The 24424-nt window shown below is 38.4% G+C and overlaps 1 pseudogene; it reads left to right on the plus strand.

Annotated features, from left to right (window-relative positions):
• The first annotated feature begins 769 nt into the window (after positions 1-769).
• LOC142838350 (D-3-phosphoglycerate dehydrogenase pseudogene) lies at positions 770-2382 on the plus strand (annotated as a pseudogene).
• The last annotated feature ends 22042 nt before the right edge of the window (positions 2383-24424 follow it).

Consider the following 24424-nt stretch of genomic DNA (forward strand, 5'->3'; position numbering starts at 1 on the left):
CCCTCTGCTTACTAACACCGGCAGGACAGCTCCGGAGACTCTCCATAACAGCCACCTTCATGCCCTGATCTGGAATAAAAAAAAACTAGGAAGGGAAAATGCACTACCCAAGTGTTAGTCTACCGCAACAATGAATTTAAATCTGAGAACAATGGTGCTGTGACCTAGCTGGACCAAGTGGATGCCAGTTTTCTAGGCTACTTTGCAAACACATGTTCTTTTCTTTGGGTTGGTTGGGTTACTTGATTGTTTTGAGATAGGGTTTCCCTGTGTAGCCTTGGCTGTCCTAGAACTTTCTCTAGACCAGGCTAGCCTTGAACACACATTGCTCTACATTTTAAAATAAAAACAAATAACAAGAAAAAAAACAGAGAGAAAGCTAGCTAAGTGTGAATATGCAAATGAGTCACAAAGCAGTATTCCCTCATGACCCCACCTCCAAGCTCCTCTTCCATTAGTGATGGATGTTGACCTGGAAGTGTAATCTGATCATGACCTTCTGGTTCTCGTGTGCTTCCACACCAACAGAAAGAGATTAGAGTCACTTTTTCTGAGGAATATTATAAGCCAGACAATAAAAGACTGATATCTCTTAAGTATAGAAGAGAAATATCCTGTAACTCTCGAGTTCTGTATCTCATGAAATTAATGACAAAATAAAACTCTTCCAAATCAGAAAAAAATAAAATAAAAGGGTTGTTTATAATAATGGCCACAGTCAATTTCTTAAAAAAAATAAGGGGGGGGGGCTTTTGCCCACCCAGAGCAACTGATTCTGAGGCCTCACTCCAGCAATGGCCTTCGCAAATCTGCGCAAAGTGCTCATCAGTGACAGCCTGGACCCCTGCTGCCGGAAGATCCTGCAAGATGGAGGACTGCAGGTAGTGGAGAAGCAGAACATGAGCAAGGAGGAGCTGATAGCGGAGTTGCAGGACTGTGAAGGCCTTATCGTTCGGTCAGCCACTAAGGTCACTGCTGCTGTCATCAGCGCAGCCGAGAAGCTCCAGGTGGTGGGCAGGGCTGGCACAGGCGTGGACAATGTGGATCTGGAGGCCGCCACGAGGAAGGGCATCCTAGTCAAGAACACCCCTAACGGAAACAGCCTCAGTGCCGCAGAACTCACCTGTGGGATGATCATGTGCCTGGCCAGGCAAATTCCCCAGGTGGTGGCTTCGATGAAAGATGGCAAATGGGACCTGAAGAAGTTCATGGGGACAGAGCTGAATGGAAAGACACTGGTAATTCTCGGCCTGGGCAGAATTGGAAGAGAGGTGGCCACCCGAATGCAGTCCTTTGGGATGAAGACTGCCTCCTTTGGTGTCCAGCAGCTGCCGCTCGAGGAGATCTGGCCTCTCTGTGATTTCATCACTGTCCGCACTCCCCTCCTGCCCTCCACCACTTGCTGAACGACAGCATTTTTGCCCGGTGCAAGAAGGGCGTGCGAATGGTGAACTGTGCTCGAGGAGGGATTGTGGATGAAGGTGCCCTGCTCCGTGCCCTGCAGTCTGGTCAGTGTGCTGGTGCCGCCCTGGATGTGTTCACAGAGGAGCCACCACGGGACCGGGCCTTAGGGGACCACGAGAATGTCATCAGCTGTCCCCACCTGGGTGCCAGCACCAAGGAGGCCCAGAGCCGCTGTGGGGAGGAAATCGCCATCCAGTTTGTGGACATGGTGAAGGGGAAGTCTCTAGCAGGGGTTGTAAACGCCCAGGCCCTTACCAGCGCCTTCTCTCCACACACCAAGCCTTGGATTGGTCTGGCAGAAGCTCTGGGCTCGCTCATGCATGCCTGGGCTGGCTCCCCTAAAGGGACCATCCGGGTGGTGACACAAGAAGCATCTCTGAAGAACGCTGGGAACTGCCTGAGCCCTGCGGTCATTGTCGGCCTCCTGAGGGAAGCATCAAAGCAGGCAGATGTGAATTTGGTGAACGCTAAGCTACTGGTGAAAGAGGCTGGTCTCAATGTCACCACCTCCCACAGCCCAGCGGCCCCAGGGGAGGGCAGCGGGGAAGGCCTCCTGACTGTGGCCCTGGCAGGTGCCCCCTACCAAGCTGTGGGCTTGGTCCAGGGTACCACCCCAATGTTGCAGATGCTCAACAGCGCTGTCTTCAGGCCAGAGGTGCCACTATGCCAGGGCCAGCCCCTGCTCATGTTCCGAGCTCCGCCCTCCGACCCTGTAATGCTGCCTACTATGATTGGCCTCCTGGCAGAGGCAGGGGTACAGCTGCTTTCCTACCAAACCTCCAAGATGTCAGACGGAGAGATCTGGCACGTTATGGGCCTCTTGTCCCTGCTGCCCAGCCTGGACGCATGGAAGCCACACGTATCTGAAGCCTTCCAGTTCTGCTTCTGAACCTGGGAATCGGAGGCACCAGGCCCTCGGCTTTTCTGAGAAACCTGCTCTCTGTGATCTATAGGGAGAGGAGATCCACATTCCTGGGACAGAACCCAGGCACCTGCCTGAAATAACATCTAGTAAAGAGTCTAACACAAAAAGGGGGGGCGGGGGGAATACGATATAGAGATGGATACTTCTTTACAATCAGTAAGGACATTGGTCTACTGATACAAATTTAAGGTCAATTTGCTACACTGTGTATATGTATTTCTGCTTTTGTTTAAGGTATGGTAGTTGTGCAGTTCATTTAAAAATGTAATATATAAGAAATACAGATTAACAGATAGTAATTTGTAATGTGATTATATTAGTTAGGTTTTCTAGATGTACAGAGATACATTTCAGATGTATAGGTATTCTTCAAATCTTTCAAAGGCCTACAGAATATTGCATTTAAAGGTTTTAAGAACTTAGACTTTTCTCAACAGTGAGACATGTCTGCTTCTAGCAGCATTAATTACTTAGGGATGTTGATGGGCATTGAAGAAATTCAACGTGGAATTTGTCTTCAATGTGACAAGGCTAGTCATTTTAACAAAAACTGCTTTTGCCTGAACAGCTTGATGGTATACTGTATGAACTGGACATGTAGGACCCACAGAAAGGTGACTGTAGAACTTTCCAAAAGATGGAATGATCCTTTACAGTTCCTGCTTCACAAAAGAAACTGCCAGCCATTCTGAAGAACACAGAAGAAAGCAACTGAGGAGAGTTGCCATTACAAGGCAGAACAGCTTTCCAAATTTCCTGCCTCATGGAAAAGTCTGCTGTATACTATGTGCCTGTAGGTTGAAGATGGATGCCCCAATGTTACAGAAGTATTTTTGCATGACTGTCCAGGCAGTGAGATGTTTCTGTCAATCCTAGAACTTTGGGAGTTGCATACAATGTTTACTTAGGTAATATTATATCCTTCAGAGATCTTTGAATATTTGAAGACATATAGTTATAGTTTTCCTTAGTTATGATAAAAATTTAGTTAGGTATAAAACTTTGGACTCACAAAGATGGGATAGATGAGAGAGTATTTGCCAAATGGAAATGAACTAAATATTGTAACTATAATTCTTGCTTGATAACTGTTTTGTATATGTAATTTTACTTTGTTAAAGTTAAAATCTTCCTTTTTATTTAGACAGGAACAGGGAAATGATGTGGGATTGCCCTCTGTATACTATGAATATGTTTTATTACCATTGGTTAATAAAGAAGCTACTTTGGCCTACAGCAGGGCAGAATATAGCCAGGCTGGAAAATGATAGATAGATAGATAGATAGATAGATAGATAGATAGATAGATAGATAGATAGATAGAAGATGTAATCAGGAGATACCATACAGCTGCCGAGGGAAATAAAAACCAGAACTTACTCCTTATTATACAGTTTTGTGGTGATACACAGATTAATAGAAAGGTGTTCATTTGAGATGTATGAGCTAGCCAATAGGAAATCTGAGCCAATAGGTCAAATAGTGTTGTAATTAATATACTTTCTATATGATTACTCAGGTCTGGGCAGCGAGGATACAAATGAGCAGTCTCAGATTACATCAATAAAGTCGTATTCTCCCTCTATTGGTAAGTGTACCCCTCTAGGAGATAATATAACTAACAGTAATACAAATGAGAATTTATGGTTGAGGTTCACACAGGGAGAATGAACCCACAAAAGATCCGCATGAATGGTGATGTTTAGCAAGCCCCTGAACAAGCTGAGTGCCCATCAACCAGGTAAAACAGCAAAGTACACTGAAAAGAATCTGCAGTAGCATCCACATCAAAACATGTCCTAAATTAAATAAATATTGGGATTACTTCAAAGTACAAAGAGTCATAGACAAGATATTTTAATTGTTACCACCATGTGTGAAGCTAAGATAGTCATTGTTCCACTTCATGGAAACGTGCTGCTTACATTCAAGAATCCCTCCAAAACAAAGAAGAGCCAGCTTATTAATGAGCCAAATTAAAATTATTCAGCTTTATTCATGGGCTACGTTTGATCTTCTTAAGAATAGGACTGCAGTCCAGTACTAAACCATACCATGTGTGCTCAGTTCTCCAGTCAATGTCATATAGGTCAAGAATGCATTCTGAATACTGGATGAACTAATTTAGACCTTAAATGAGTTGCTGCTAACAATACACAAAGCACAATTCAATTCTAATTTTCTGCCATATGCAGTAGAGAGCATAAGAAATATTTTTACTTGAAATAACCAAAGAACACATCAACTCGATATTTTAAATACCTGAATTCATATTTTGTAACTATCAACCTAAGTAATATAATTTCTTTTAAAATAGTGCACTTATTTCCTGGAAATGATTCTGCCTACATGTATGTTTTGTATGTTAGGTTCCCGACTCCCACCAACTATCTTCCTAATAGTTAATGTCTTTAACAGAGCTCCTGTTGACTCCAGAATGGATTTTCATTAGTGAACTAAGACTTTTTTGAGAAAAATTATATGTAAAAGTTAACGTATTTTATTGAACATTCCACCTTATTAAAATATATTTAACTTACAGTTATAGTTTATTTGAAGAAGTTTGTAAATATTCCCTAGGAGTTCTTTTTTAAAGAAAATATTTTTGAAAGAAAATAGTGTGATAAAAAGTAAGACATTTGAAATTAAAAAAGAAATGATCACTGAAGGAGATTTTAAAATGGAAACTTGGGAGGGACTAGAGAATTCAAATGTAAGCTATACTGTGGCTTCTTCTGTAACTCTAACAGATGGAATGTCTCCAGTGAAGTTATTTTCTGTCCTGTTAAAAAAAATTAGCTAGAACAATTCACATTCTTTTTTCATACCTGATTTGTGCTCTGTGTACAATTGTACAATTAAGTATTAAATGACTAGTTTTCTATTGGGTAAAATTCAACTCTATGTAAATTGATTTTCTTTGAAATCACCGCAATTGTCCAAGCCATTTTAAGTTTTTATAGCACTCTAATGTCCATTTTAAATGACTAGAAGAGAATAAGTATCCTAGGCAAGTATAGTTATTAAGGTTTATACTGGTAATATCATAAAATTTTCCTTCAGGAAACTCTGTAAATTTACATATATACATGCACACACATACATACTGCAGGCAACATAAATGCTGTAGCAATGATATTAATTTCCCTAGGAAATTCAGCCTATTTGCCTAGAATTTTATGGTTGGTCATTTGCTAAATATTCAGTAGTAGGAGTATTTGCAACTATCTCCCAGCCTCACTATATAAGTGGTTTTTTACCACCTATTTTGTTAGCTTGTGCTTATATACCCCGCAGTGATAGTGTGAGAAAAGATAGATAAATAAATGCAGTAGAGGTTCATGGTTCATATACTTTAATTTCTTGAGTTGTAAGTTACAGCTGCCTGTACCAATTTGTAGGAATAAACAATCTCAGTATTATAAAGTAGCTTCAAATAAATGTGAAGGGAAAATCAAAAGTTGTACTCTCACTGATTAAAAAATAGACATGTCTCTGTTGACTTTCCATTTTCTAAGGCTGAGTAATTGCAATTTATATATCCCCCTGGCTATATAGTCTAGCCAAAGTTCATGGCTATCAGTGTTATGCAGGAGTAACATGTGATCAGGATAGTCCCAATATGTTCCCAGCTCATGTGGCAGGAAAGAATAAAGATGAAGTAAGCAGATGATCTTGTAAGTGGTGATAATCACCTTGGAGTAGATTGTATATTTCTTACCTACCCAAGAATAAATTTGCTTCCAAGGCATAGTCAAAGACACAGCTCACCTCTATTTCATAATGCTGATCTCTCATTTTATCCTCGAGGGTTTAATATCTAATATTTCTCTTATACTTAGCATTTCTGCCACTTGTAAATCCTAGGGAATGGTGAAGTGAGATTATTTTCATAAGTAATGGCTATTTTGGCTTTCTTTATTGAAAGAGCAGACATTTAATTCACATTGAAGGTCTTTAATGTCTCCATTCCTATTGCTATCTGCTTAACAACTTAGAATTAAATATGACCCCATCTATGTAACCTATGAAATGACCCTTATTACAAAAGTTTACTCAAACTTAAATCATTAAATCCTCAAATTGAGATTCACTACTTGATGCTGAGTTATGCAAAAGTTCAAAAATATACTGTATGATTTTAAATTATTTTTCACAAAATGAACATAGGACTCTCCCTCCATTGAACTTTGCCCTGAACTAAATTCAAATCTTGAGGGTAAAAGAACATGTAGTTGTCTTACATTTTGTATTTTTCCTATTATGTTTTATCGTTAAATTCCTCTTGCTTTACCTACCAACTCCAATGCTTACATGGCTACCTTTCAAAGGGATTCATTTAAAAAAAATCTAGAGCAGCATCTAGATTGATAATGAGGTTAACACTCAAAGGTAATATAGCCTTTGGGGATGTTTCTGTATTCCTTTTTTAAATGACCATTATCTAACAAGAGAGAAGGGCTTTCTTGAAATAAAAAGTACCCATCAAAGCTTTCTGGCAAAACCTTTTCCCCTGCTGTGACTTTATTGATCCTTTCAAGCTTCATGCCTTTGTTGCATGTATTTGTAGGTATTAATGAGAAAGAACACGCAGCCCCAAAGAATTACACATATTTTAAAAGTCTTGAGCTAATCAATTTAGCAAGTAGATGCTTGCTCCATTTCCTAAATGACTTTCCATGAACTGACATTTTACAGGAAATATTGAGATATGCATACACACACACACACAAGAGAGGGGAGAGGAGGAAACTAAAACATATTTCTAAAATATGCCAACAAATGGAATAATTGATCATTAATTAAAATTTGAAGTGAATGTAAGTTCCATCTTAAACAAATGAGATGGACCCTAAGAGACTTATTGGAGACTATATACACATAATACTCAGTGGAGATCATACATTTCACTTGAATAAATTATAATAAAGACAATACAAACACTATAAGTATGCTAGGCAGTTTTGTTTTGTTTTTGTGAATTAAACACAAGCACGGGTCATCTGGAAAGTGGGAATCTCAATTAAGAAAATGTCTCCATCATACTGGCCTGTAGGCACGTCCGTGAGATATTTTCTTAATGATTGTTGTGATAGGGATCAGCATACTGTAAATGATACCACCCCTGTCTTGATTTATATAAGAGAAAAGACTAAGAGGGTCATGGAGAAAAAGCCAGAAACTGGAATTTCCCGGTGGTTTCTGTTTCAGTATATGCCTCCTGGCTCCTGCCCTGAGTTTCTTCTCTGATTTCTATTCATGTTGAACTATAAGCTGAAATAAACCCTTTCTTTCCCAAGTTGTTTTTGGACAGTGTTTTTACCATGTCAACAGAAATGAAAAAGCACAATAGGTCTTCATCAATTGATAAACGTTTTCATATTAGAAAACAAAACAAAATAAATATATTGCTTTTTCTTTTCATAGGTATTTCATTGAAAATTATGTGGGCTCTACAGAATACAATATGATGTAAGGAAAACAAATATGCTTGGTATCTACAAAGAATCCTTTTTAAAAACAAAGATAATGTTTAAAATTATCAGTAAAAGTGTTCAAACTCAAACATCATCTGTCATTTTTTCTGTTATTTTGATAAAACATTCTGACATAAGCAACTTGAGAAATGAAGTGTTCATACCCAGGCACAGTTCCAGGGTACATGTTCATTATGATGACGGGAACTTGTGGAAGAAGCTGGTGTAGTTGGAGGTTTGTGTCCTAGATCACTCTAAATCAAATTAAAACTTTGAAATTTCAACTGACCCCAGTCAGAACGGCTAAGATGAGAAGACAAAGGATAACAAATGCTAGCAAACGAGGACATAGAATGCTTGCTCGCTGTTGGTGGGAGTGCAAACTAGTGCAGCTACTATGAAAATCCATGTGGAGATCCCTCAACAACCTGAAATTAGATCTACTGTATAATCCATTTGTGCCATTCCTAGGTATATATCAAAATGATTCTATTCCTTACTAAAAAGGTAATTGTCTAGCTAGGCGGTAGTGGCACACGCTTTTAATGCCAGCACTCGGGAGGCAGAGGAAGGCATATCTTTGTGAGTTTGAAGCCAGCCTGGTGTATAAGAGCTAGTTCCAGGACAGGCTCCAAAGCTACAGAGAAACCTTGTCTCAAAAAAGAAAAAAAAAAGTACTTGCCCATTCATGTCCATTGTTCCTCTGTTCACAAATGACCAGGAAAATGAAAACAGCCTAGATGACCCTCAACTGACAAATGGATAATGAAAATGTGATGCATAAATACAGTGGGATATATACAGCTTTTAAAAAAATACAAAATTTCCAAGTAAATTTTCAAGTAAAATGCCAGAGGGCAGACTTAGATAGGCGGAGTAGACAGAAAAGAATGCTGGGAAGAAAAGCAGTGTGGCAGACACCATGATTCTCCTGCTTGAGACAGAATGGGAAAAGATCTTCACCAACTTCACGTAAGACAGAGGGATGATCTCTAAAACATACAAAGAACTCAAAAAACTAGACATCGAAATACCAAACAATCCAATTTTTTTTTAAAAAAAAAGGGATACAAATCTAAACAAAAAATTCTCAACAGAAAGATCTCAAATGGTCAAAAGACATCTAAGAAATTGCTCAACATCCTTAGTCACGAGGGAAATGCTAATCAAAATGATTCTAAGATACCATCTTATACCAGTCAGAATGTGTCTAAGATAAAAAAAAAAAACACCAATGACAGTTTATGTTGGAGAAGATGTAGATTAAGGGAAACACTCTTCTATTGCTAGTGGGAGTGCAAACTTATACAGCCACTTTGGACATCAGTATGGCAGTTTTTTCAGAAAATTGGGAATCAAACTACCTCAAGACACAGAATGGCCACCCTTGGGCATATACCCATAGGATGTTCAGTCAATCATACCACAAGGACACTTGCTCAACTACATTCATAGTAGCATTATTCAAAAGAGCCAGAACCTGGAAACAACCTAGATGTTCCTCAACTGAAGAATGGATCAAGAAAATGTGATGAATCTACACGATAGAGTAGTATTTAGCTGTAAAAAATGACATTGTGAAATATGCAGGCAAATGGATGGAGATAGAAGAAATAATCTCGAGTAAGGTGACCTAGACTCAGAAAGACAAACACAGTTTGTACTTACTCATAAGTGAATATTAGATGTTAAGCAAAGGATAACCAGGCTGCAACCAACACTCCTGGAGAAACTAAGTAACAGGGAGGACCAAAGAGAAACAGGCAAGAATCACCCTAGCAAGGAGAACTAGATAAGATCTTCTGGGTAAACTGAGGGTAGGAGAGTAGAGGAGAAGGGGAATAAGAACTGGTGGGAATGGGATGGTCAAGTTGGGGGAGGGATGGAAAGGGACAGGAATGAAAGAGGCATATTGATAGAAGGAACCATTATTGGGTTATGGAGAGACATGGGGCTAAGGAAACACCCAAGAACCAACAATGATGACCTCAGCTAAGACATCTAGCAATAGTGAATAGGGTGTCTGAACTGGCCCTCTCCTATAATCAAACTGGTGACTAATGTAATTGTCATCACACAACCTTCATCCAGTTACTGATGGAAGCAGATACAGAGATCCACAGTCAAGCACTTGGCCACATCTTACATCCAATCAAAAAGATGGAGGAGGGATTATATGAGCAAAGGGATTAAGATCATGATGGGGAAAGACACAGAGACAGCTGATCTGAGCTAGTGGGAGCTCATGGACTCTGGACTGACAGCTGGGGACCCTGCATGAGACCAAACTAGACTCTGTGAATGTGGGTGACACATGTATGGCTTGTTTTTCTTGTGGGGACTCTGGCAGTGGGACCAGGATCTATCCCTGGTGCAAAGGAGCCCATTCCCTCTGGTCGGATGCTTTGCTCAGATACAGGGGGGAAGGGTTTGGTCCTACCTCAATTTGATATGCCAGGCTTTGTTGACTCAACATGGGAGACCTTACCTCTCTGAGGCATGGATGGGAGGGGGAGGAGAGAGGGACGGTAAGGAGTAAAACTGTGGTTGGTATTAAAATAAATTTAAAAAATAAAAATAGAAGAAAAGATATAGGAAGCAAAGTGTTCATCTCATTACTAGGAAAACATTAAGCTACATTTTTAAAAAAGAATCTTCTTTTACTTAGTGAAGGGAGTAGTTTTCAAATCAGCACCTTATACCCAAAACCTAAAATAGACCTACCACAGGGAAAACTACTGTCAGGAAGAGATCCTGAACCCTTGATATCTATTTCTAGGGACAAACAACGGTGGACTAACCTTTAGAACTGCATTACTTGGCTTAACATTCTTTGTCAACCCTCCCCACTTAGGGACAAACAAAAGGGAAATAAGTTTCCATACGCTGGCAGTTAGGGCACAAAAACTAACATGAGACTTATCTTCCATTTCAAATCTAGACCTCCAAACACGAAATCAAATTCTTTGGTCAAACCAAGTTATAAGCCTTTCCTAGAATCTGCTAGGGACCTGCAAAGAACAGAATAGATTTGAGTTTGAACAAACATCACTGACAGAGTTGAAGGAGCCCTGAGGCACACAGTCCCACAAATATATGCAAGGCCCTGTGTCTGTGAGAAGCAGCCATGATACAGTTGAGTATACTCTTGATAGACAGTGGTCTGTCTTCACTACCCATTTCTCCATTTTCATGCAAGGCTCACAAGACAGTGATCACAGACAGAGCCTTTAGATCTGCCTGGCACCACATCTTGTAATCAGTAGAATGAACATGTTTCAGTCTATAAAGCCACCAGCTGTACCATGGATCTCCATGTACAATTATGACTGTACAGCCTCTTATAAGTATGAGACCCAGTTTTGGGAAACACAGCAAATGTAGAAATCCATTAGATGAAGACAGGTTGGGTTGTTACTACAGAACTTGGTATTGGAATTTAAGCCAGGCAAATAAAACATAACCAAGAGGATATTCTGGATCCCAAACACAAGGCTAATACTTGTGATTGGAGCCTCTCAACAGACTGGTGTCAGGGCAAGACATATGATGTCAGTCTAGTGGATTTTTACATTACAAGGAGATATGGGCTACTTGGAAGTAGAATTGAGCTAAATTCTTTGTTTAAGAATGAAACAGATTAAAGGAAAGCCTGATATAAAGGAGAGGTGACTTCGGGGCTTCCAGCTAAGCATCCTCCTTGTTGGGACCAATTAAGCCTGGCCTTCAGCTGGTCTTCCCTGTCTAGAGCCTTCTAATTGAAGTTACTAGAAGCTGTGACTAGCTTAAAGGATCAGAGGATGGAATTTTCACCTGTTGACCATTGACGGCAGTGTATTTAAGCCTCCATAATGCTATTAAAGAGGGGCTTTTGGGTACCAGTGTTGGAAGGTCTGTGTGTCGGTCTGCCTCTCTGTGTGTATTCTCAACCTCCAGCCCTTTGCCCGAAGCTCGCGAACTGGGTTCTAGCGCATAGAGTGCAGACAGGGCCGCGTTGTGAGACACCTACTTGTGATAAGGAATTAAAGAAAAGTTTAGAGTCAAGTGTAGTGGTCCACACCTTGCAGAGGCAGGAGGATCTCTGAGTTCAAGGCAAGCCTGGACTACAGTTCCAGGATAGCCTAGCTTAGACAGTGAAGGAAAGCATCAAAAACAGAAAGCTAATCAAGATGTAACTGCATGAGGGGACCATATTCCAGTCCCAGCAAGCACATCGTTCTGGCTTTAGAGCCAAGGATGGAAGATAGGGGTTATGGAATCTCCCTCTGTGACTAAGGAAAGCTTCTAAGGCCAGGTATGTGTCAGTAGTGTCCCTGCAAGGAGGCTTAGAGGGTTCATTGGGTAAAGCTGTAAAAGTGATGCTTGAATTGCGTTTGAGAACCCAAGATGCTGGAGATGCCAGAAATGTGGGCTATCTGCCAAAAAGAAACTGCCCTCATAGAGTGAGCCCAAGGGAAAGACATGTGTTGCAGTCAACAAAGCTGAAAGAAGCTGGAGATCTGAAGAGCACTTTGGCAGTAGAAATGGAGATACAGATTTTGGAATTTGAGAAAGCAAGGAGGATATATGGGGAGGGATGTATACAAAGGAGGACGTTTGAAAGGAAGAGGGGAATGAAGTAATTATATTTTAATTTCCAAATTATAACAAATTCATTCAAGAAAATAGAGAAAGAGAGAGGAGAAGAAAGAGGAGATAGGGAAGAAGGGAAAGAATGAAAAAGGAGAGGCAAGGAGGTTTTTTTAAAGAGAGGCAAAAAGAAGAGAAAATCTAAAGTTTATGAAGGTATATTGTGTTTCCATTCCCACTTTTAAAATTCTTTGGTGTTTGTTTGTTTTGTTTTGTTTTCCTCTTGCCAGGCAGCAAGTGTAGAGCCTGTGTCTCAGAATACATGGGTACATGAATCCACACGTGATAACTGTTTCTCTGTGGGTAGAAAAGAACAAAGCATCACACAAGCTGCTTCTAATTGGTCTAAGTCCAGCAGTGACTTCACTTTGTTAGTTTATTCCTCTTTGAGACCTGGTCATATTTTTCCCACATCTTCATGACAGACTTCACATTCTTCTTTCCAATCTTTTCATTTTCCTTTCCTGGGAACTCTGCAAAATAGAAATATTAAAGCCTCTCTTTACTCATAAATTTTATAACCCTCCATAAAGCTTTACAGAAAACCTATAGCCTGTGTACTTGATCCATACAGATGACTTACCTATACACACTGACTGTATCCCACAACGTATTTTTTTCTGATTCAACTCTATAATTTGTGAAAATAAGGCTCTAGCAACTGAACCCTCTGGAATGCTCCTTACAGGACAGAAATGTCAAGCACTGGCACCTAGGTCATCCTTGCACCTGTTCCCCATCACATGCACACTCTCAAAAGGGACAACCCCTTTTCTCCCTCATCTGCACGTAGGGACCAAAGTGACATGCTGGAGCACGTGTTGATCCTCTGTAACCAATTGCAGCATCTAGGAACTCTGTTATTTCTGTGTGCAGTTATTAAAAGCTGTTCTCATGATGAAAAATTTCTCTCTTTAGTATAATCTATATTTTCTTTGTAATTAAACAAAAAAGGGCTTTGATCCAGAACATTTTCCCAGTTGTTATAAAATTTGTCTATCTATGAATTTTTTTTCTTTTCTTTTTTGTTTTTGTTTTTGTTTTTGAACACAGGGTTTCTCTATGTAGCTTTGCTGCCAGTCCTGGAACTAATCCTCTATGTAGACCAGGCTGGTTTGAAACTCACAGAGATCAGAGATCTGCCTGCCCCTGCCTCCCAAGTACTAGGATTAAAGGCATGTGCCACCACCACCTGACAAATTTTCTATTTTTCAGTGTACTTGCACTTTGTGTAATTTTCCTATCAATAAATATTTTACTTTATTTTTGAGGCCCTTGCAGGTTATTCCCTGGTAATCTCAGTATTGCACGAACCAACTACAATTCAGTTAGTTTAAATACTGATTTTTCATTTCCAAAATCCAATAGTTAGCATATTTCAATTTCTAAATGTTGGAATGATATTTTAGTATTCTTTTCGATATTTTAGTATCTATCCTTGTTGTGCTGTAAAAAAAAAAAAATCCTCTGTTGTGGGTAGCCAATAGCCCCTGAGATACCTACCCATTGGGGCGTGGTCTCTCTCCCTTTAAAAAAGCGGCTACTTCCCTTCTCATGCTCTTTGCTTCCTGCTCCGGTTCCGGTGACTAGACTTCTTCCTGATTGCACAGAGGGCTGTTGTCTGGGACAGTTATCTGTAAGTTTTTTTCCCCTTTAAATAAATACCACCCTATTAATCATAATTCCAACTGGTGTGGCATTGTTTGTGACTTATGCCTTCAATCCTCCATAAAATGAAATAATAAAGCTCCAGGTAGTTCCTTATACAAGCTAAAAGATATACGTAACCAACACTGTGCCAGTCTAAACTTACGTGTGTCCTATTTATTTCAAACTGTTACCAACTTACCTGTCATGATATAAATTTATTTAAACTATATATGTGTGCATATCTATACTCATGTATTTTATAAATAAACTTTTAAGTCAGGATAGTCTGATCGTCTCTTTATGTCAGTCAAGATATGTTGTTTTTCATAGACATGCATAAGAACCAGTAGGTTTTGGACGGAAACTTACAGAAGCAAGAGTTAAAGAATAAATATTTCTTCATTTTCAGTTGGTTATGTAAGGCAGTTTCAACCTGTGTGTTGTGACACCCTTTGGGTTGAACAACCTTTTCACCCGTGTCACATGTCTGATATCCTGCATATCAGCTATTTGCATTATGATACAAAGCAGTAGGAAATTTACAGTTACGAAGTAGCAATGAAAATAATTTTGTGATTGGAAGAACATGAAGAAATGTATGAAATAATTGCAGCATTAGGATGGTTGAAAACAACTGATGTAAAGTAATGAAAAGCTGACTGACACACACAAGACAATTCCATGCTTTCACAGAAGAGGATTATAGTCATGTGTTTTGAAAATGTATATAGAAGAAACTAGATGTTAAGAGACCATTTTAGTAATAAATCTTCTAAAAATATACAAACTACTTCTAGCCATTCATGTATTATAAGATACACCGTCTTAAAACTTTGGCAGCCTTTTCACATTGATGAAAATATCTAATTTTGTGAAAAAAACAAATTGGACTCAGGGCCTCATCTGGATTTCGTGTCCTGAAGTCCAATTATATACAAGATCAGTCACTATATAACATAATCTTGGAGATGAAAAGAGATAGTTAAATCAAGAACAATTGGGTTAAAATAAATTTGTGGTTCAAGTTTTATGAAAATCACTCAAAATATAAGAATAGGTGAAGAACTGAGTTAACACAATTTGTATTGTTTTGAGAAAGTTTTATTAAGAAAACATTATTTAGGAAAATTGATATATAATAAATGGAAGAAGCCTAGCACTAGAGATCAAAGTGTGATTGGAATTCGGGTCTGGATTTAGTATTATCTTCACCTGTGAGACTAACATAAAAGTACATATGAAGTTACAAATAAAACTAGCAAATTGTTAAGTAAAATTTACTTGCCCTCATATTCTTGGCTACTTTATAACAAATAGAAATAGATTAATAGATTTAAGTACAACCAATGAATAAATGGTGTAAAAGAAATATTTCCAGTTCTTGCTCTTGGCTCTGTGTCTCATCCTGTCTTCATCCTACCCCAAACATCTGCTTCCAATGCATGCCAGCCTTGAATCTTGTGTATCCTGGATTTGATCATTTGCTTAATATAGGATACCTTTTGGATAGGTATTGGCCATTTTAAATGTATAATATATAAGCATATATATACAATTTTATTTTTGAAATTAAAATGAAACTACATCACTTTTTCCTTACCCTTTCCTCCCTTGCTGTGGGAGGTCCTTCTGTATATGTACTGCTTTTATTGGTTAATGAATAAAGAATCTGTCTTGGTCCTGGTAAGGTAGAATAGAGGTAGGCAGGAAAAACTAAAATGAATGCTAGGCAAAAGAAGGCAGAGTCAGAGAGAAGCCATGTAGCCCCACCAGAGACAGATGCCAGACAGAATCTTGCTGATAAGCCACAGACACATGGCAATACACAGATTAATAGAAATGGGTTAAATTAAGATGTAAAGGCTAGCCAATAAGAAGCTAGAGCTAATGAACCAAGCAGTGATTTAATTAATGCAATTTCTCTGTGATTATTTCTGGACTGAGCAGCTGAGAACAATCAAGTAGCCTCTTACAACACTCCCTCTAACCTTTTCCCATTCATATACTTCCTCGGGCTATCTTAAATTCATGTCTCTATTTAATTGCTGTTATATAATGGATATATCAGATTGTAATCATATACTATATATTTATATATTTTATGTTCATATATATTCATATATTCAGGAGGGTTATGGCCCAAAGAAGAACAGAGCAAGGTTCTATAAGAGACCTTATCATCTTGTACTGACTGGTTGCCTTAGTTAAGGTTTATTGCTTTGAAGAGATACCATGACCACAGCAACTCTCACAAAGAAAACATTTAATTGGTGTGGCTTGCTTACAGTGTCAGAGGTTCAGGCCATTATCATCATGGCTGGGAGCATGGTGGCATGCAGGAAGATGTGGTACTGAAAGATTAGCTGGGAGTTCTACATCTTGCAGGCAACAGGAAAGTCGACTGATTCACTGGGTGGTATTCTGAGCATAGGAAACTTCAAAGGCTTCTCCCAAAGTGACACACTTCCTCCAACATGGCCATACCCACTCCAACAAAGCCATACCTCCTAATAGTGCCACTCCCTATGAGACCAATTACACTGAAACTACTACCCTGGCTAATGGTATAATAAGTATTTGAAGGACAGTAATGCGTTGACTTTCAATAACTGTAAGAAGTGTTAGAGATGAATCAATTTAAAGAAAAGGCTTGTCTTTACTCACATTTGGAGATTCTAGTCAGTGACTGCATGGACACATTGTTTTTAGACCTGTAGTGGACAGCACAGCACATAATGACAGGAGCACATGACATGAAAGTCATTCACTGGCATCAATGCTGTGAAGGAGAGGGATAAATGAAATGCGATCCTGTATAAGTAAGTAATGCTCCCAGGAACATACTAAACACTATAAAAAGCTTCTTCTCCTAAAACCTCCACTAGTCTCTCATGCTTCATGGTCAGAAGATGAAAACTTTAAGGTATAGGCCTCTAGATAGCATCCCAGATCTAAATGTATCAAGAAACTGTCAGAGGTTATCATTTGATCTCCAAATAAATAAAGGGGTCTGTGAAATGCATATTCAAAGCACTGCCTTGCTGAAATGAGATCCTAAAATTAAGATTAGATGGCTCAAGGGGCTGAGTAAGACTAGCTTTTTTTAATTAATTAATTTATTAAAAATTTCCACCTTCTCCCCTCCTCCCATTTTCCTCCCACTATCCTCACTCCCTCTCCCCCTCCATGTACAGTCCTAAGAGCAGTCAAGTACCCAAGATTAAAACCAGAGATAGTGTGAAGAAGAACTTAACCAATCAGGTGCCAGAACTTGGAAAAATAAAATTAATAATGGCATTCAGCAGAGAGTAGGGTTACAAAAAATGGGAATAATATATGTTACCCTCATGACAGATGTTAATATGTGAAAGATTTAAAAATACACCAGAGTGAATTTTCTTCAAGGATCTTGTGAAGAACCTATAAAACAATATTAAAGCCAAGAGTGTTGGCGCACAGCTTAATCCCAAAACTCCAGGGGCAATGTCAAGCAGATTTCTAATTTTAAGGCCAGCTTGGGCTATAGAGTGAGTTCCAGGACAGTTAGGGGTACAAAGGGAAACTTTGTCAAAAAAAAAAAAACAGAAAATCAATGTTGTAGCTACCTCCTAATTTTGCCAAGACCAAAGCATGGGAAGAAGGAAGAAGACATGAGCATGTAGAACATTAGGAAAGTCTAATTTTCTGAGTTCTTGGAATAAAAGGGCCAGGGTTACTAAGCACACATCTATTTATGTAGTATCTGGGTGAGGACTACTAAACACACAGTCAATTCATAGGGATAAAGTAGAATGCACAGCTTACAGTAGGTTCTCCATAAAACAAAGCGAGTTCATGAAAAATACTTCACAGCTGCAAAGGCTTTCACACGATGCTTTATAAAGGCTGACTAGACATCTATAAGGAATTTTATTCTGTTAGACAGGGCTAGACACCTTTTTAGTTCTGTTTCTGGATTACAAACTTAAGACCTTGTTTAGATTAATTGAACTTCAATGTTTCAATATCTATGTCTTAAACATAAATTGTGCATGAACAAAGCCATAGGCATATTGCATAAATTATTATTTTTATAATTTAAAGATTAAAAACAACAGCTATATTGGGATACAAACTATCACAGTATTCTATAAAAATTTTAACATTTACGGAAATAAAAGTCAAAAAGATGTGACCATCTACTAATTTACATAATTACTGAAAATATCATTAATTAAGAACAATTTTTACATCAAGAGAACAGTCATAACAGTGTTTTAGAAACCACAGGTTGCAACCCATTAGATTAGAATGTTTTAATGAAATAAAAAGAAAGAACCTTAATTTTACATGTAACTATTGCTTAATTAAACATATACTGGTTTTATGTAATACATGTGTCATATAGATAAAATTATTTATTAAACTTTATTGTTTGTTTATGTATTGACCAAATACTTGTTGAGGAACTACTATGGTAACAATTGGAAATAGACTTGTTGTTAACAGTCATGGAAATTTTATCTATAAAGTTCATGGTCTAATCACAAAGAAATATGCTAATCATGAAATTTTTTGAATCATTAAAATGTTTTTTTAATCAATGCTTATAAGTGAGATAATAAGTTTCTGAAGAGTGGGTATGGAGAGGTGGAACTATAAAATCAAGATGATACCTGAACAACAAAGACATACTAAATGCTGAATCTGAAATAAAGTCCAACAGTCCATGTTAAAGTCTTGGGCCCTTATATTTTGGAGTGTGAACCTATAATTAATGACTGAGTGACTGCCCCTTCCCTGTAACTCATTGAATGTAGAGATATTGACCTGGTGTTTGTGTAGAACCTTCACATCTATGTTCAAATTTTTTGGTGCTAAAAGGTACACTGCAGGCAATGAGAAGAGAAACCTGAATGCCACCAGCCACAAAATCCTTCACTTAACAATCTATTCTGCCTGAGAGTTGTGCAGGAGAAATGGTGGCAGAAAACTTGTATGGATGGCCAACCAATGTCAAATTAACATGGAGTGCACCCACATCACACCATGACAGGGAGGAGAAATCCACAGCTAAAGATTCTGTGGGAATGGAATCTTCATTGGGTCCTTACCTTAGAGGCTGGAGAATACCACCAAAAAACAGAAGGAAAGATTGTAGGAGTCAGAAGGGGTGGAGTACAGTAGGAAAGCAAGGCCACTGAATCCACCAAGCAGGTCTCATATGGGCTCACAGAAACTTAAGCAGCAAACATGGGGCCTATATGGGTCTGCACTAAGTCCTCTGTGTACATGTTATAACTATTAGCTTGGTATTTTTATAAGAATTTGGAGTGGAGATAACTTTAATACTTTTGCCTACTCTTGGGACTCTTCCTCCTATTAGGATACCTTATCCAGCCTTAACTGGAAACCTTTTGCCTTGCCTTACTGTATCCCATTTTGTCTTGTTTGACTGGTCCCTTGGAGTCATGATTTTTTCTGAATGGAAAACAGAGGTGGGATAGACTTGGGGTTGTCAGTTGCTGGGAGGAGTGGAAGGAGAGGAAACTATGGTCCGAATGTATTGTATTTTCAATAAAAAACTGGATAGATGATATGTAGAGGGATAAGTAGATGATTGATAGATAGATACATAGACAGACAGACAGATAGATAGATAGACAAATAGATGATACATACATAACAGATGATAAAGTTTTTGCCATCCCCAGTTGATATTGAAAGGAGGTGATTGTTGTTGGAGAGAGTTAGTCAACCACTGAGACTATGTCTTTTGTTTCCTCTAACTCTTTTGATTCCTGGCTACCATGAGGGTGTCAGTTAACCCCTGCAACATTCTCTGCCATGGTGTAGTATAATTTATATAGACACAAATAAACAAGAACTAATGAAAATGGACTGAAACCTCTGAAATAATAAGCCAAAGTAAATCTTTTCACCTTTTAAAATGAGTATCTCAGGTAATGCCTTAGCTACTTAGCTTGTTGCTAAAACAATATACTTAGCAAGAGCAACTTAAGAGTTTACTTTGGCTCTTAGTTCTGTGGCACAATCCACAATGGTAATGAAGTCATGATGACAATAGAGAGGCAGCTTATCATATTGTGTCTGTAATCAGGAGGAAGCACAGGCAATAAAAACTTATGTTCAACTGCCTTTGTCCTTTTGATCCAATTCAGTCTGGCAGCCCCTATTAGTGCTACCTAAAGTTAAGGTGAATTCACCTCTGAGGTGAAACTAGCCAATCCCTCACAGGCATGCCTAAAGGTTAGCCTAAAATAGAAAATTCCCCATAGGGGTCCCAGACCTCTATCTCTTAAGTGATTCTAGACATTATAATATTAAAATTGGATAATAATCATCAAAGGTACATACATAACCATAGCAAAGAAAATTGACTACATAATTTGATGCTCAACTTATACATAGGGAACTAGTAAACACAATAGCTACATGTAGTCGGAGGCTTTTTTTGTTGTTGTTCCCAGCCACCAGTCTAGCTCAGTTGGTAGAGCATGAGACTGTTAATCCCAGGGTCATGGGTTTGGGACCCATGTTGGGCAGTTTGCAGTAAGGAGACTGCTTGTTGGTTCCTGGGTACTCGGCTAGCTAAGACCCAAAATAACCACACAGAAACTGTATTTACTAAATTACTGCTTGGCCCATTAGCTCTAGCTTCTTATTGGCTAACTCATATATTAATTTAACCCATCTCCATAATCTGCGTATCACCATGTGACAGTGGCTTACCTGTAAAGTTTCAGCATGTCTGACTCTGGTGGTGGCTCCATGGTGTCTTTCTGACTCTGCCCTTCTTTCTCCCAGCATTCAGTACAATCTTTCCTGCCTAGCTCTGCTCTGCCCTGCCATGCTCTACTATAGGCTCAAAGCAGTTCTTTTTTCATTAACCAATGAAAGCAACACATAGACAAAAGGACCTCCCACACCATTTCCCCTTTTCTGTTTAAACAAAAAGGAAGGCTTTAACATAGGAAAATTACATATAACAAAATAGGTATCAGGTAAGAATTACAATTACAATATTTCTATGTACTTTATCTTTTACTATAACTAAGGAAAACTATAACTATCAATATAAATTCTTCAGCTCCATCAAAGAATCCAGACGGATATAATATTACCTAAGTAAACAGGAAGTATATTGTAAGCAACTTCCAAATCTCTACAAATGAGAGAGACACCTCACTGCCTGGACAGTCACCCAAAGTTCTTTGAGCGCTTTCTTTTCCTTCATCCAATAGCATTTAAGATACCAGTCCATGCAGGCATGGTCTGTTATACTGTAAATGCACCTGTTAAGTATATGCTCACTCTCTTGCTTCTGGCTCTCACTTTTGGCTGTGGGATTCAGTGCTGCTCCCCGTTCCAGCAGAAGATTGTGATCTGTGAGTCTAGCCCAAAAAAATAACACTTTATTATTCATAATTCTGAACTGGTGTACGATTATATTGTGACTTGTACCTTTATCTACAGAAGCAGATTTTGTGAATCATAATATATTATTATTTAAAATCAACCTCCAATATTGTCATGGAGAAAATATTCTACTACGGTAAACTTCTTACTTATACCAAACTACCCCTTCTTAAGTTCCAGGAATATTTTAATTTTGAAAAGTTCAAAGTCTATGAAAAGACAAAAAATTTCATATTTTAAAAAAATAACATACTTATGATTAAGTGTTTTGATATTATCCAATTATTTGTTAGCAATAAAGAAATTTGAAAATTAGTCAGAACATGAGAAAGTTCACTGGCCCAGTTTCTACATGAGGTTGAAAGATGTCTAGTGTATCTAACCTACTCATCATAATGAGACTAGTAGCCAAACACTTCAAATGTTTTCACACGAAAAGTACTAAATCTAGATATACCAAAAAAAAAAAGAAACAAAACCCACCAATGATTTAGGAATAGAAAAACAAAGCTATGAATAAATATAGTACCAATACCCAGAATGACAGAAGAAAATTCCTGCATGTAGGAAAGCTGTCATTCTTCATCTTACCTGATTACAGACTGCTGTTGACAGTTATTATGATGAATCTTTCTGAGAATGCAGTACTGCTATTTAGGAGTTGAAGAACGACAATGTAATCGTCATTTGAAAAGTTAAGTAACTTCCAAGGACAGATGTTTTTTAAAGTTTTTTGTTATTTATATTAAGATTGTTATTATTAAAGTGGCATGAGTTCATGAAATGGATTTGATGTGAAATGTTCACCACCATCACATATGTTTGAATATTTGGACCCCAAAAGACTGTGCAGTTGGAGACACTGTGGAACCCTTAAAGATGGGACCTGCTGAGAAGTCTTGGGGGCTTAGAAGAATGGGAGATTGCAAATGCCATATAACCAACTGTATCACATGCCTTATGTTATGGCATGAGTTGTCCCATTATGTTGCCTTATGTCCCTATAAATCTGAGGCTAAATAACTACTTAGACCAGCAAGTAGATCGTTTTAAGCTATTTGATCATAGGCATGAAAAAAATTAGTAGTACAGTTGGTGGGGACAGAATATGAAAGAAAAAAAGCTCTATGTATTGTGCTTAGCTTTAGTTGCTCCATTGCATGTGGCATTACAAGGAGTCAATGTGAGGTACGATAGATACCAGTCCACATAAGACACAGTATGAGCAGGTCATGTTCTTATATTGTGGAGAAGCTGTTGGTTGGTGGGTGGGTGAGCATTTGTACTCAACTGTTTCTGACAGAACTGAACTTCTCCCAACCTGTGAACCTTGATATTGTGAGTGTGTCTCCCAGATTTTCAGTTTTGAATTTGGGTATTTAATATTTATCTATTAATTTTTTCCCTTTAATTAAAATTGATTATTTTCTCATACACTATATAATAAAGTTTACTCTTCCTCTTCACCTCTCAGTTAGTCCCCTGCTTCCCTCCCATTTGGATCCACTCTCTATCTCTTATTAGGAAAGATCAGGCTTCTAAGAGATAAAAACAAAACATGACAAAATAAAATATAATAAGATAAAACAAAGACCATTGTTGGGGAAGGCAGCTTGTTTGTTCCCAGCTGTCCAGACAATGAAATAATCACAGAACCTATATTATTTGCAATACTGTTTGGCCAATAGCTTAAGCATATTTCTGGCTTACTCATATCTTAAATTATCCAATTTCCATTATTTTATATTTTACCATGAGGCTTGAGGCCTACCAGAAAGGTTCTGGCTGGAGGCTCATGTCTGTCTTTAGTGGTGTCTCCATGGCTTCTCCTTGAGTCCACCTTCCTTCTTCCAGCATTCAGTTTAGTTTTCCCATATAGCTCTATTCTGTTCAGCCATTGGCCAAAACAGATTTATTCATTAACCAATAAAAGCAACACATATACAGAAGGATTTCCCACACCAGACCATCACATCAAAACTAGACAAAGCAAACCAAAAGAAAGAAATGAACCCCAAGAGAAGTCAGGAGAATCAGAGAGTACCTCATTCACACACTCAGAAGTCATAAAATATTAATGCAGGTCGTGTGCTTGCTGACTCACTATTAAATTTGTTTAGTTGTTTTAGAAGGATTTATTCTGATGTCCTTTATCCCAGCAAGCTCTTACACTCTTCTGCCTCCTCTTCATCAGTTTTCCCTGAGCTCTGAGTGAGGGATTTGATGGAGCTATCTCATTTAGAGTTGAATATTCTAACAACCCCCTCTCTCTCTCTCTACTTCTCTATCTTCTTCTCCTTCTTCTTCTTCTTCTTCTTCTTCTTCTTCTTCTTCTTCTTCTTCTTCTTCTTCTTCTTCTTCTTCTTCTTCTTTTATTCTCTCTCTCTCTCTCTCTCTCTCTCTCTCTCTCTCTGTGTGTGTGTGTGTGTGTGTGTGTGTGTGTGTGTCAAGTCTGGCTACAGGTTTATAATTTGATCCTGTCTGCTGTAGAAGGAAGCTTCTCTAATGATGGCTAAATAAGGCATTGAATTAGGAGTATAGCAGAATATCATTAGAAATCATTTCATCACTGTTATTTTTTAAGACAAGTAGTATTTGGTTTTACCTTAGGTGTCAGGTATGGGAGCTATCTCATTGAGTGACCCTTAAGTCCAATCAGATATCTGTTAGTTACTCTCGCCTATTTTTTGTGCCACCATTGCCTAACATATTTTGTAGACAGGACAGCATTGTAGATCGAAGGGTTGTGACTGGGCAGGTGTGATTATTTCTTTTTTGGTATCCTGCAAATTACCTTTCAATACCAAAGATGCTAGACTATGTGAGAGAAAGTTCTATGTAAACACTAGCTCTACTTCTC

The sequence above is a fragment of the Microtus pennsylvanicus genome, chromosome 1, assembly GCF_037038515.1.
Source record: "Microtus pennsylvanicus isolate mMicPen1 chromosome 1, mMicPen1.hap1, whole genome shotgun sequence".
Taxonomy (NCBI): Eukaryota; Metazoa; Chordata; class Mammalia; order Rodentia; family Cricetidae; genus Microtus; species Microtus pennsylvanicus.